Source organism: Poecilia mexicana, unplaced genomic scaffold (genome assembly GCF_051168715.1).
Source record: "Poecilia mexicana isolate PSO_F unplaced genomic scaffold, ASM5116871v1 scaffold_2, whole genome shotgun sequence".
Classification (NCBI taxonomy): domain Eukaryota; kingdom Metazoa; phylum Chordata; class Actinopteri; order Cyprinodontiformes; family Poeciliidae; genus Poecilia; species Poecilia mexicana.
In genome coordinates, this window is record NW_028263371.1 from 21,501,366 (window position 1) to 21,514,687 (window position 13,322).

Here is a 13,322-nt window from a genome sequence, read left to right on the forward strand (position 1 = left end):
TCCCAAACTTTTTCTTCTGCCCCCCTATGGATTACAAATGGCTGTCTGGTTGAAACGACGCGTGTGACTGGGGGGGCGGGGGGGGGGATCGACTTTTTTGGGGTAAAAATGAATGTACGTAGCTGAAAATAGACACCAACATCGGTAGCCTACAAGGTACTTGTTAAGCTTAAGGTTCTGTATTGATATTAGCTAGCCATCTTTTAGCTAACATTAGCTAGTCATCTTTTAGCTAACATTAGCTAGTCATCTTTTAGCTAACATTAGCTAGTCATCTTTTAGCTAACATTAGCTAGTCATCTTTTAGCTAACATTACCTGCATCCAACAGCTTTACTCAACTCAGTCGGTTAGTTTGGAGGGAAAAACTGTGAAAAGTTCTTTGCGTTTTGCTGGTTTGCTGCCATGATTCTAACACAAACCTACGTAGCTCCGCACAGCAGCAGCAGGTCTCCTTCACAGGTGGAAACCCAGCGCGAGCGTCGTAGCGCTCATGTTGCGTTTAAAGGCGGCTCGGAAAAACAGGTTACAACATGTTAACAACGGATTAAACAGTTTTAACTGCTGATAAAAGTGACAGAGGACACAAATATGGGAAGTGTGGAAGCCTCTACTGTATCAAATTGACATAGGAATAACAGAGTTGGCCATTCTAAGGTAAAAACCCAGCGCATACAGTGTTCATGTTTTGTTTTTTGTTTTTTTCATCCAGACAGCTTCCCGCGCCCCCCTGCAATGACACAGCGTCCCCCTAGGGGGTGCACCCCACAGTTTGGGAACCTCTGCACTAACACAACGCAGACACAGACCTGACACACACACACAGGTTTCAGCGACAGGAAACCGCGCTGGCACCGATCACAAACCAACAATGCCGAATAAGCAACTCGCCAGACGCACACAGACAGACAAATAGCAGCACATGGTGGAACATACAACGACGGAAGACCGACAGAGTACACATAAAAACAGATATAAATGGTGGAACCTCGACCCTGTGGAGACAGAAACGAAGTAACCCGCAGCAAAGCACACACACACACACACACACACACACACACACACACACACACACATACGGGTTTATATGTATTAGCAGGACAATTTTTTCAAACCAGTTTTTTGCAACATTAAACGGACACCCCTTTCCACTTATGCTAGAAAGATGTAGTAAGTTGTCAAAAATCTTGTTTGAGCTACACAACATAGATCTCACTTAAAAATTTAGATACACACATCAGAACTCAAAATATGAGAACCTGATGCAATGCTGTATTAAAAGGACAAAAGATAATGAGGTGCTTGGCTCCGCCCATGACACCAACAGTAATTATCAGGGCCAATTTTATTTATCAGGACCACAGCATACACATACAAAAAACATACAATTTATGTGCATTAAGAAGTCCAAACATGGAAATATGGACTATAACTGGTCCATATTTCTGTGCAGTGCATCCGTCATCCCATGAGATGTCTGAATCATCTACGGAATCAGGAACATACTCCTCTTCTGATGATGTCACCTCACTTGAACTTTGTTCTGGACAGACCTGTTGATTAAAAACATATTTTGTATACATTGAAAGCATTTCAGCAAGAATATTTCGGTAACACTTTATTTGAAGGGGGTGAATAAGACTGTCATGACACTGTCATAAACATGACAACACATGTCATGAACATGAATAAGCCTTCATGAATATTTATGACTGTTGTCATAAAGCGTCATTCGGTAAATTATGACACTTTTAATACAAAGTTGACATTATTCAAAATGTCTTTGTTATGACAACTTGACATTAACTAAGAAATCATTACTGTTTAAACTTACCTTTAATAACATGAAGATACCTAATTTTTAAAGTGTAATCAGTAATTCTTTTATAACAAATTTATATCAGTATATGAATACTGAATGATTGTTTCTAAAAAAAAATTAAAATAAACAATGTCTACCTAATGTATGAACCTGTCAAGTTGAGTATTACACAGGATCCATGTGTCTGTGTGCATCTAAATTTAACTTTCATTCTTTTCTACCTCTAATTTCAAAACTCAGTCTTCCACATTTCTACATCTTACATGATAAGTATTATACAAGACCTGTGTGTTTGAAGAGTACTTCATATTATTTTAGTGACTTTATATAAGAATCTAAGTTGGTTGTTGGAGAGCAAAATTACCCCTGGAGGGTTGGTTAAACAGGATCCGCATACATCCATGTCACCAACCTGACACAGTTCATCTTTGGAAATTTGAAATGTAAAGAACACTCAATAAAGGTGAGTTTGTTGAAAATGTAGAAAACAGTCCTCCCTATTTCTGCACCTTACATTTTGAGTATTACACAGGACCTGTGTGTATGTGCGTTTCTAAGTGTAATTTTCAATCTTTTCTACTAGTAATGTCAAAACTCAGTTTTCCAAATTTCTGCAACTTACATGATGAGCATTACAAAAGACCTGTGTGTATATGTGCACTCCTAAATGTGACTTTCATTCTTTTTTACTTGTAATTTCAATACTCAGTCCTCCCTATTCCTGCACCTTACATTTTGAGTATTACACAGGACTTGTGTGTATGTGCGCTTCTAAATGTAATTTTCATTCTTTTCTACCTGTAATTTCAAAACTCAGTTTTTGAAATTTCTGCAACATACCTGATGAGCATTACACAAGACCTGTTTGTATGCATGCTTCTCAATGTACCTTTCATTCTTCTGTACTAGTAATTTCAAAACTCAGTCCTCCTTATTCCTGCACCTTACATTTTGAGTATTACACAGGACCTGTGTGTATGTGCGTTTCTAAGTGTAATTTTCAATCTTTTCTACTAGTAATGTCAAAACTCAGTTTTCCAAATTTCTGCAACTTACATGATGAGCATTACAAAAGACCTGTGTGTATGTGCACTCCTAAATGTGACTTTCATTCTTCTTTACTTGTAATTTCAATACTCAGTCCTCCCTATTCCTGCACCTTACATTTTGAGTATTACGCAGGACTTGTGTGTATGTGCGCTTCTAAATGTAATTTTCATTCTTTTCTACCTGTAATTTCAAAACTCAGTTTTTGAAATTTCTGCAACATACCTGATGAGCATTACACAAGACCTGTTTGTATGCATGCTTCTCAATGTACCTTTCATTCTTCTGTACTAGTAATTTCAAAACTCAGTCCTCCTTATTCCTGCACCTTACATTTTGAGTATTACACAGGACCTGTGTGTATGTGCGCTTCTAAATGTAGCTTTCATTCTTTTATATGTGTAATTTCAAACCTCAGTTTCCCCCTTTTATGCAGTTTACATATCAAGTGTTACGCAAGACTTGTGTGTTTGAACAGTACTCAATATCATATCAAAAACTCTATTTTAGAAAATAAGTTGGTCGTTGGAGACCAAAATTACCTCATGAGGGTTGGTTGAACAGGATCCGCATGAATTCACGTCACCAACCTGACACGGTTCATCTTTGGAAATCTGAAATGTAAAGAACACTTACTGAATATGAGTTTGTTCCCAATTTAGAAAACAGTCCTTCCTATTCCTGCCCCTTACATTTTGAGTATTACACAGGACCTGTGTGTATGAGCGCTTCTTTATGCAACTTTCATTCTTCTGTACTTGTAATTTCAAAACGTAGTCCTCCTTATTCCTTCCCCTTACATTTTGAGTATTACACAGGACCTGTGTGTATGAGCGCTTCTAAATGTAACTTTCATTCTTTTGTACATGTAATTTCAAAACTCAGTCCTCCCTTTTTATGTGGCTTACATATCAAGTATTACACAAGACCTGTGTGTTTGAACCGTACTTAACAGTCATCCCCAACCACAGGACCGCGGACTAGTACGAGTCTGTGGACCAATTGGTACTGGATCGCACAAAAAAAATATTTGCATGTTACGTATTGTCTGAGTCTGGAGGATCCATTATTTTGAAAACCCTTTAACTGGATTCTCTCGGTTACGTCTTGTGCGGCAACATTGAGCCCACAATGAGTAAGAAAGCGATGTCTTTGGAAAGTTTCTTTGGAAAAGCGGAGAAAGACCAGAGACAGGAGATTGGATTTATCCTGGACCTGTAGGTGACTCCCATGTTCCAAGCCCACACTGCATAATATGCACTGGCTTACTAATGAGGCAATGAAGCTTCAAACTGCTTTGCCATTACACACCAAGCACCCTCTGCATTGGGTGTCATCGTTTCCCAGGTGGGATCATCTCATTGCAGAGAAACAAGCTCAGGACTCCCATTAATTTATAGTTGTGAGTTAAAATTTTCATGAAAATAAATGTTTGTTTTTGTGGCGTATTCAAATCTTATTTTGAAGGGATGTGTGAACGTTGCCAGAGCGACCAGAGTCTGAGAGCATTATGGCAGTTATCGAGACGAGAGAAATAGAGCTTGTAAGTCTTAAGTCTGGTTCACACGGCATGATTTTAGGATTCAGACGATTTTCCAAACTTCTGTGACCACAGAGCTGATAAAAGTACAACAGGTTTGTGTGTCCAGCCACATAACAGGAGCAAATCTTGCCATGTGAGCAGGCTTTAGTACAAAATAATGTCACGTTAATTTAATGGATAGCTGAAAAGTTACCGGGTTTATCAACTGTGGTAGCAATTTTGCTCCAACTCCACTCCTCATCATTTCTATGGATATTCTTTGTACGAAATGCTGAATAAACATTCATGCCATTTCCACATATCTTCGATGTCCACCGGACTCATTTGTGCATGTCTGCTCAGCTCTTTGGGATTCCCCTCCATGAGCTACGTCACCGCGCTTTCTGATTGGCTACCTGTCAAATTCAACAGGTTGAGTTCTAGCTCCCAATCAAGTAAAAACCCTACAAGTTGCTAGAATATGCCTGATTTTAGATCAGAGCAGTCCCAATGTTCCAACGACTGGATGCGATCAGTCTTAGCATGCCACAGATGGCAGGATGAACAGTTACAATTATCGTGAGCAACATTCTAAGATTGTTGTAAGGGGAAACTAAGGGTAAAAAAAGAACCCGAGCCTCAGAAAAATTGCCAAGTCTTGACCTGTCCGCGGTGATAAAAAGGTTGGGGACCACTGGTACTCAATATAATTTCAAAGACTTTATCTTAGAAAATAAGTTGGTCGTTGGAGACCAAAATTACCTCTGGATGGTTGGTTGAAATCTGAAATGTAAAGAACACTCACTAAATGTGAGTTTGTTCCCAATGTAGAAAGCAGTCCTCCCTATTCCTGCAGCTTACATATTGAGTATTACACAGGACCTGTGTGTATGCGTGCTTCTCAATGTAACTTTCATTCTTCTGTACTTGTAATTTCAAAACTCAGTCCTCCCTATTCCTGCACCTTACATTTTGAGTATTACACAGGACCTGTGTGTATGTGTGCTTCTCAATGTAACTTTCATTCTTCTGTACTTGTAATTTCAAAACTCAGTCCTCCTTATTCCTGCACCTTACATTTTGAGTATTACACAGGACCTGTGTGTATGCGTGCTTCTCAATGTAACTTTCATTCTTCTGTACTTGTAATTTCAAAACTCAGTCCTCCTTATATCCTGCACCTTACATTTTGAGTATTACACAGGACCTGTGTGTATGTGCGCTTCTCAATGTAACTTTCAGTCTTCTATACTTGTAATTTCAAAAGCCAGTCCTCCACTTTTATGCAGCCAACATATGTCGGATTGCACAACACATGTGTGTTTGAACAGTACTTCATATCATTTCAATTACTTTATTTTAGAGAAAAAGTTGGTCGTTGGAGACCAAAATGTGCACTTCTAAATGTAATTTTCATTCTTCTATACTTGTAATTTCAAAACTCAGTCCTCCCTTTTTATGCAGCCAACAAATCTAGTACTACACAACACCTATGTGTTTGTACTCTACGTAATATCATTTCAATTACTTTAATTTAGAGAATAAGTTGGTCTTTGGAGACCAAAATTACCTCAGGAGGGTTGGTTGAACAGAATCCACATGCATCCACATCACCAGCCTGACACAGTTCATCTTTGGAAATCTGAAATGTAAAGTACACTCACTAAATGTTTGTTCCCAATATAGAAAACAGTCCTCCCTATTCCTGCACCTTACATTTTGAGTATTACACAGGACCTGTGTGTATGCGTGCTTCTCAATGTAACTTTCATTCTTCTGTACTTGTAATTTCAAAACTCAGTCCTCCTTATTCCTGCACCTTACATTTTGAGTATTACACAGGACCTGTGTGTATGAGCGCTTCTAAATGTAATTTTCATTCTTCTATACTTGTAATTTCAAAACGCAGTCCTCCCTTTTTATGCAGCTAACATATCTAATATTACACAACACATGTGTGTTTGAACAATACTTAATATCATTTCAATTACTTTATTTTAGAGAGTAAGTTGGTCGTTGGAGACCAAAATTACCTCTGGAGGGTTGGTTGAACAGGATCCGCATACGTCCACATCACCAACCTGACAGTTCATCTTTGGAAATCTGAAATGAAGGGATGTACACTGAATGAGTCCATACTTCTCAATAGAAAAATAAAGTCCACCTACTGTATGTGCCTGTCCACTTCTTGTTTTCAACTATAATGAAACCCTGTACTACAACTTGACATATCCTTCAAATATGTCTTCAGTGCTACTTGAATGATTTTTGATAGTATTTTCACACTTATAAGCACCTTTCTTCTCCATGGCCAGTCAAAATCACCATAATTATAAGTGATTTCTTCCCCTGGACCAATATATTTGAGTGCAAATAAACAGATGAGGTCTTCCATCCACTCTTTTAACTTTCATTTTGCTGTTTGGGTTCATCTGGTCATTTACCAGCCTCCCCAATCATCCATCCTCTCTGGCAACATCAACACTAAAATATTAAGTATGAAAATAAGAATAATTATACCATGCAAGGGAAAGGATTTTGCATATTTGGTGTTTGCATGTCAGAAGAATATTCCTCCACCAACTAAAACTACTTTTACTGATGAAGCTGAAAATGTTTACATCATTGTGTTTAGATGTAAAATAAAAACACAACAACCTTGAAACAGTCGCATACCAAAGCTTTTGTCCATTGAAGTTGAAATGAAACATAAGAACCTCGAGTGTATCATGGTAAACTTTCAGTCGGTTTTCTTGTTCCTTTCTACTTATGACTTCTCTGTACTCAATAAGGAAATCTGCTTTTTGAACACACCCCAACCTGTAGGTACACATAATAAGTAGGATAAACTTTAAACAATGCAGATATATCAAATAGTAGCAATTGAAATTAACATTTTTCAAAATCAGTTAATTGATCTAATTGGATGTCTTTCTGTGGTTACTTAAACATTTTTTGTCAACTGAATGCAACTCATTATTTTGTACTTGTAATTTCAAAACTCAGTCCTCCATATATTTATTGAGGACAGTTACAAGTACCTGGGAATACCACAAGCAAATGGCAACCTCGATGAGGTCACAAGGAAAGGAGCCACAGTCAAATACCTCCAATGAATAAAGCAAGTCCTGAGAAGCCAGCTCAATGGCAAGAACAAGATCCGTGCAATAAACACCTATGCCTTACCAGTAATCAGATACCCTGCCGGAATAATTAGCTGGCCAATGGAAGAGATACAGGCCACGGATGTTAAGACTCGGAAGCTACTAACCATGCATGGAGGGTTCCACCCCAAATCCAGCACCCTGAGACTGTACACGAGCCGTAAGGAAGGAGGCAGAGGACTAGCAAGTGTGAGAGCCACTGTCCAGGATGAAACATCCAAGATCCATAAATACATCAAGGACAAAGCCTCAACAGACGATGTGCTCAGCGAATGTCTCAGGCAATGGGGAACAGAGGACAAGGTGCTAGAGGTACCATCATGGGAGGACAAGCCCCTACATGGGATGTACCACCGACAAATAACTGAAGTGGCTGATATCAGGAAATCCTACCAATGGCTGGAAAAAGCTGGACTCAAGGACAGCACAGAGGCCCTCATCCTGGCTGCACAGGAACAGACCCTAAACACCAGAGCAATAGAGGCTCAGATCTACCACACCAGACAAGACCCAAGGTGTAGGTTGTGCAAGGAGGCCCCTGAGACAGTCCAGGACATAACAGCAGGGTGCAAGATGCTGGCAGGGAAAGCATACATGGAACGACATAACCAAGTGGCGGGCATAGTGTACAGGAACATCTGTGCAGAATATGGACTGGAAGCCCCAAGATCGAAGTGGGGAACACCCCCAAAGGTGGTGGAGAATGACCGAGCTAAGATCTTGCGGGACTTCCAGATCCAGATAAACAAGATGGTAATGGAGAACCAACCGGACATTGTGGTGGTGGATAAAGAACAGAGGAAAGTTGTTGTGGTGGATGTAGCAATACCAAGTGACTACAACATCAGGAAAAAGGAGCATGAGAAACTGGAGAAATACCAGGGCCTCAGAGAGGAACTGGAAAAGACCTGGAAGGTGAAGACCACAGTGGTGCCTGTGGTCATCGGGGCCCTCAGGGGAGTCACCCCCAAACTGGAGCAGTGGCTAAAACAGATCCCAGGAACAACATCAGACATCTCAGTCCAGAAATGTCCAGTTCTAGGCACAGCCAAGATACTGCGCAGAACTCTCAAGCTCCCAGGCCTCTGGTAGAGGACCCGAGCTCAGAGGATGAAAGAGACCACCCACGGAGGGTGAGAAGGAAATATATATATATATATATATATATATATATATATATATATATATATATATATATATATATATCCATGTTTTCATGAATATGGATATATATATGGATATATGTGCCTTACCAGTAATCGGATACCCTGCCGGAATAATTAGCTGGCCAATGGAAGAGATGAAGGCCACGGATGTTAAGACTCGGAAGCTACTAACCATGCATGGAGGGTTCCACCCCAAATCCAGCACCCTGAGACTGTACACAAACCGTAAGGAAGGAGGCAGAGGACTAGTGAGTGTGAGAACCACTGTCCAGGATGAAACATCCAAGATCCATAAATACATCAGGGAAAAAGCCTCAACGGACGATGTGCTCAGCGAATGTCTCAGGCAATGGGGAACAGAGGACGAGGTGCTGGAGGAACCATCATGGGAGGACAAGCCCCTACATGGGATGTACCACCGACAAATAACTGAAGTGGCTGATATCAGGAAATCCTACCAATGGCTGGAAAAAGCTGGACTCAAGGACAGCACAGAGGCCCTCATCCTGGCTGCCCAGGAACAGGCCCTAAACACCAGAGCAATAGAGGCTCAGATCTACCACACCAGACAAGACCCAAGGTGTAGGTTGTGCAAGGAGGCCTCTGAGACAGTCCAGCACATAACAGCAGGGTGCAAGATGCTGGCAGGGAAAGCATACATGGAACGACATAACCAAGTGGCGGGCATAGTGTACAGAAACATCTGTTCAGAATATGGACTGGAAGCCCCGAGATCGAAGTGGGGAACACCCCCAAAGGTGGTGGAGAATGACCGAGCTAAGATCCTGTGGGACTTCCAGATCCAGATAGACAAGATGGTAATGGCGAACCAACCGGACATTGTAGTGGTGGATAAAGAACAGAGGAATGCCGTTGTGGTGGATGTAGCAATACCAAGTGACTACAACATCAGGAAAAAGGAGCATGAGAAACTGGAGAAATACCAGGGCCTCAGAGAGGAACTGGAAAAGTCCTGGAAGGTGAAGACCACAGTGGTGCCAGTGGTCATCGGGGCCCTCGGGGCCCTCGGGGCAGTCACCCCCAAACTGGGGCAGTGGCTCAAACAGATCCCAGGAACAACATCAGACATCTCAGTCCAGAAATGTGCAGTTCTAGGCACAGCCAAGATACTGCGCAGAACCCAGAAGCTACCAGGCCTCTGGTAGAGGACCCGAGCTCAGAGGATGAAAGAGACCACCTGCGGAGGGTGAGAAGGGAATTTTTTTTTTTAATTTTATATACATAAGCTTCTATTGTATTTTGAGCAGTTGCTTGTCTCCTTCGGAATAACAAAGATGTTCTGATTATAATGATCATCGATCATGATCTATGCTAATAATGTGCAGTATAAAAATAGTTTAACAGTGAAAAAGCAAAACAAAAGAAAAAACGATCATTTAATAAACTCTGGAATCCTGTGCATAATATAGTCACAACTCACCTTTAAATGAATTGAGGTATTTTACATCAAATCCTTCTTTATCTTCACCTAAGGAGCAATAACTGGAATCATGTTTGCTCTCTGAGACCTTGTTGTTGACATCTCCTGCAAAGATCAGAGAATACAACATGATACTGTACACCAGGGGTGTCAAACTCCAGGCCTCGAGGGCCAGGGTACTGCAACTTTTACATGTTTGTCTGGTCTAAAACACCTTAAGTATATGGCTGAATTAGCTTCTCAGTGCAATCAAGTTGATGACCACCCCATTTTATCCAGCCATGTGGCATCAGAAACACATCTAAAAGTTGCTGGACACCAGCCCTTAAGACCTTGAGTTTGACACCCCTGCTGTACACTATATGATTTGATGTTATTGTATGTGAAAATGTACTGAAGTACACAGTACTACATAATTGACTTTCTATTGACAGATTCTCAAAATCTTCAAATATTAAAACATTATCTTAATACTAATGATTATTACCTAGGATCATTTGTGCCTGTGAAATAATATCACTCACTGATATACAGAAAATGACCAAATACAGTTTTATCTAATTCTGGAGTGAGCCACCTTCCCTTTAAACTCTGGTACACTGACTAACATGGTTGGTAATTACTAGCTAAAATGCTGCAAATCAAATGCTTTGGTGTATCCAAGCATCAAGTAACCTACAACATTCAGCAAAATTACAAAACTATTTGTACTTAAATGTCTTAAGAGATTCTGTATGAGTCTTACCTCTTTCTCCACGCAAAACAAATGAAACAAGTTCAATTAATACTAATGGCTTGCACCTGGACTTGACGGATTGTACCACGTTGACAGAGGAGGAGGGGTACAACAAAAGGAGAATTCCATTTTGTTTCTGATGCACACAAGGTCTGATTTTTTTCAGGAACAAGAAAATTTTATTTGAGTAATATTTTGCAACTTTCATTCAATATTTCAAAGTTAAATAGTTTATCATACATTTTTCTTTAATTAAGAGGCAACAGTTAGATGGTATCTCCCACCAGCAATGTTGTCACTTCCTTTAATCTTTTCTGTTCAATCAATTAATCATGTTTATTTGTATAGCACATTTCAGCAGCAGGGCAGTTCAAAACACTTTATATCATAAAAACAAAAACTGTTGTCTAATGGCAGACACAACACCTGCAGAAAAAGATTGGCTGATGTACCTGCCAATAGACAATTTAGACTACCTAGACAATCTGCATGTATCCAGAGTAGAGACATTGAGATAACGACAAAATATCAATCTTTAAATTTTTGTCCTAACAGTAACATAAGTAATCATGATATTTTTGGCACTTTAAATATTTTTTAAATAAACGATTTTTATTTTTATATTTCTAATTCTGTATTACTCCATGACTGGTTATCCCTTCTTTCAAATTCAAAAATACTTTATTGATTCTTGGTCTTCACAGTATATTAGCAGTTCCCAAAGGTGTGCTTCTCTGTATCAAGAGGTCTGATCTATCTCCAGGTATTTGTTTGAGCCAGTCTTCCAGTTTAGGGGTCATTACCCCAAGGGTTTCAGTGACCACAAGCACTACTGTTGCTTTCACCTTCCACATTTTTTGTAATCTCCTAAGACCCAAACTCTCACATGGAGTGCATTATTAATTCATCTATGGGCTGATTGGGACCTAATGATTCCAAAAACAAAGAATTAATTTTTTACATGATATGTGGACAACATTTTTCTCAGAAAAATACTTATTCATTTTAAATCACCATGTTTAGCACCATGGTAAATATATGCAGTTGCTAACTTTTGTAAACTTACACAACAAAAGAAACACTGAACATCTTGAGTCTAACCTGTAATGTGTTATAATCTTCCACCACCACCAAGTCATAAAATAATGGCCTAACATGTGGACACCAGACTCCATCTAGAGCAAAATTTAGTATTGTGGACTAGACAGCCCAAAATAAGTCAACCACTCAAGTTCTAGGAGGATGATGGGTTTTTTTAGCCTTTGGTATTTCTCTATTTTTTTTCTGTACCTTCTGTTCATTCAGGATAGCTACATCATAACAACTGCTTTGCTCTGCTGCTCAATGATCACCATGTTCAGTTGGTTTGCTTTTCCCATTTTGTCTTCCTGTATATGGAAGGCCCACAGGATCTTAGCTTGTTCGTTTTCTACCACTTTGTGTGGCATTTCCCATTTTAATGAGGTGTGTTCAAGGTTATATTCCCTTCAGATGTTTCTTCACACTATTCTGGGTACTTGGTCTATGACTGCCTCAACAGTTGGCTAAGAGAATATTGGGGAACAAACAGCATCACAAAGTCCACGGAACACACCAGACAGGTCAGGGATAAAGTTGTGGAGAAGCTTAAAGCAGGCTTAGGCCATCTCACAGAGTACTGTTCCACGAATCATCTGGAAATGGAAAGAGCAAATCACACAGCTGTGAACCTACCAAGAAAAGGCCATCCACCTAAACTTACAGGCTGGACAAGAAGAGCACTGATCAGAGATACAGCCAAGAGGTTCATAGTGGCTCTGGATGAAATGCAGAGATATTTCTGAAATGCAGTATAGTATAACTATTAGTCATGCACTGCAAAAATGTGGTTTTATGGAAGAGTGGCAATAGAAAAGCCATTGTATAAAGAAAACTATAAGAAGTCCCATTTGCAGTTTGCCAGAAGCCATATTGGGATACTGCAAAAACGATAAGACAAGACCAAAATTTAACTTTCTGGGGAAAATGCAGAGCACTATTTGTAGTGGAGAACAAACACTGCACATAACTCTGAATACACCTTCCCCACTGACAAAAATGGTGGTGGCAGCATCATGCTCTGAGGGTGCTTCTTTTCTTCAGGGACAGGGAAGATTGTTAGAGTTGATTGTAAGATGGATTGAGACAAATACAGGGAAATCTTGGAAGAAAACCTGAACACTCCTGAACCTGGAGTCTGCAAAAGGCTTGAGGCTGGGGCAGAGGTTCACCTTCCAGCAGGACAATTACCGTAAACATAAAGCCAGATCTACAATGGAATGGTTTAAATAAAAACATATTTATGTGTTAGAATGGCAAAGTCAAAGTCTAGACATAAACTCAGTGGAGAATCTTTGGCAAGATCTGAAAACTGCTGTCAAGTCAATTTTATTTATATAGCACATTT

At 39.8% G+C, this 13,322-nt stretch overlaps 1 protein-coding gene and 1 long non-coding RNA gene across 2 annotated transcripts in view; one reads left to right on the plus strand and one right to left on the minus strand.

The window, feature by feature from the left end:
- Positions 1 to 13,322, plus strand: part of LOC106912474 (ribonuclease inhibitor-like) — a 90,259-nt gene that overhangs the window by 23,538 nt on the left and 53,399 nt on the right. The gene's annotated exons all lie outside the window — the stretch shown is intronic.
- LOC148160590 (uncharacterized) lies at positions 1,299 to 6,034 on the minus strand. The gene is made up of 3 exons (XR_015762352.1): positions 5,961 to 6,034; positions 3,411 to 3,482; positions 1,299 to 1,552 (listed from the first exon to the last, which is right to left on the minus strand). It is a non-coding gene; the product is annotated as an uncharacterized LOC148160590 (long non-coding RNA).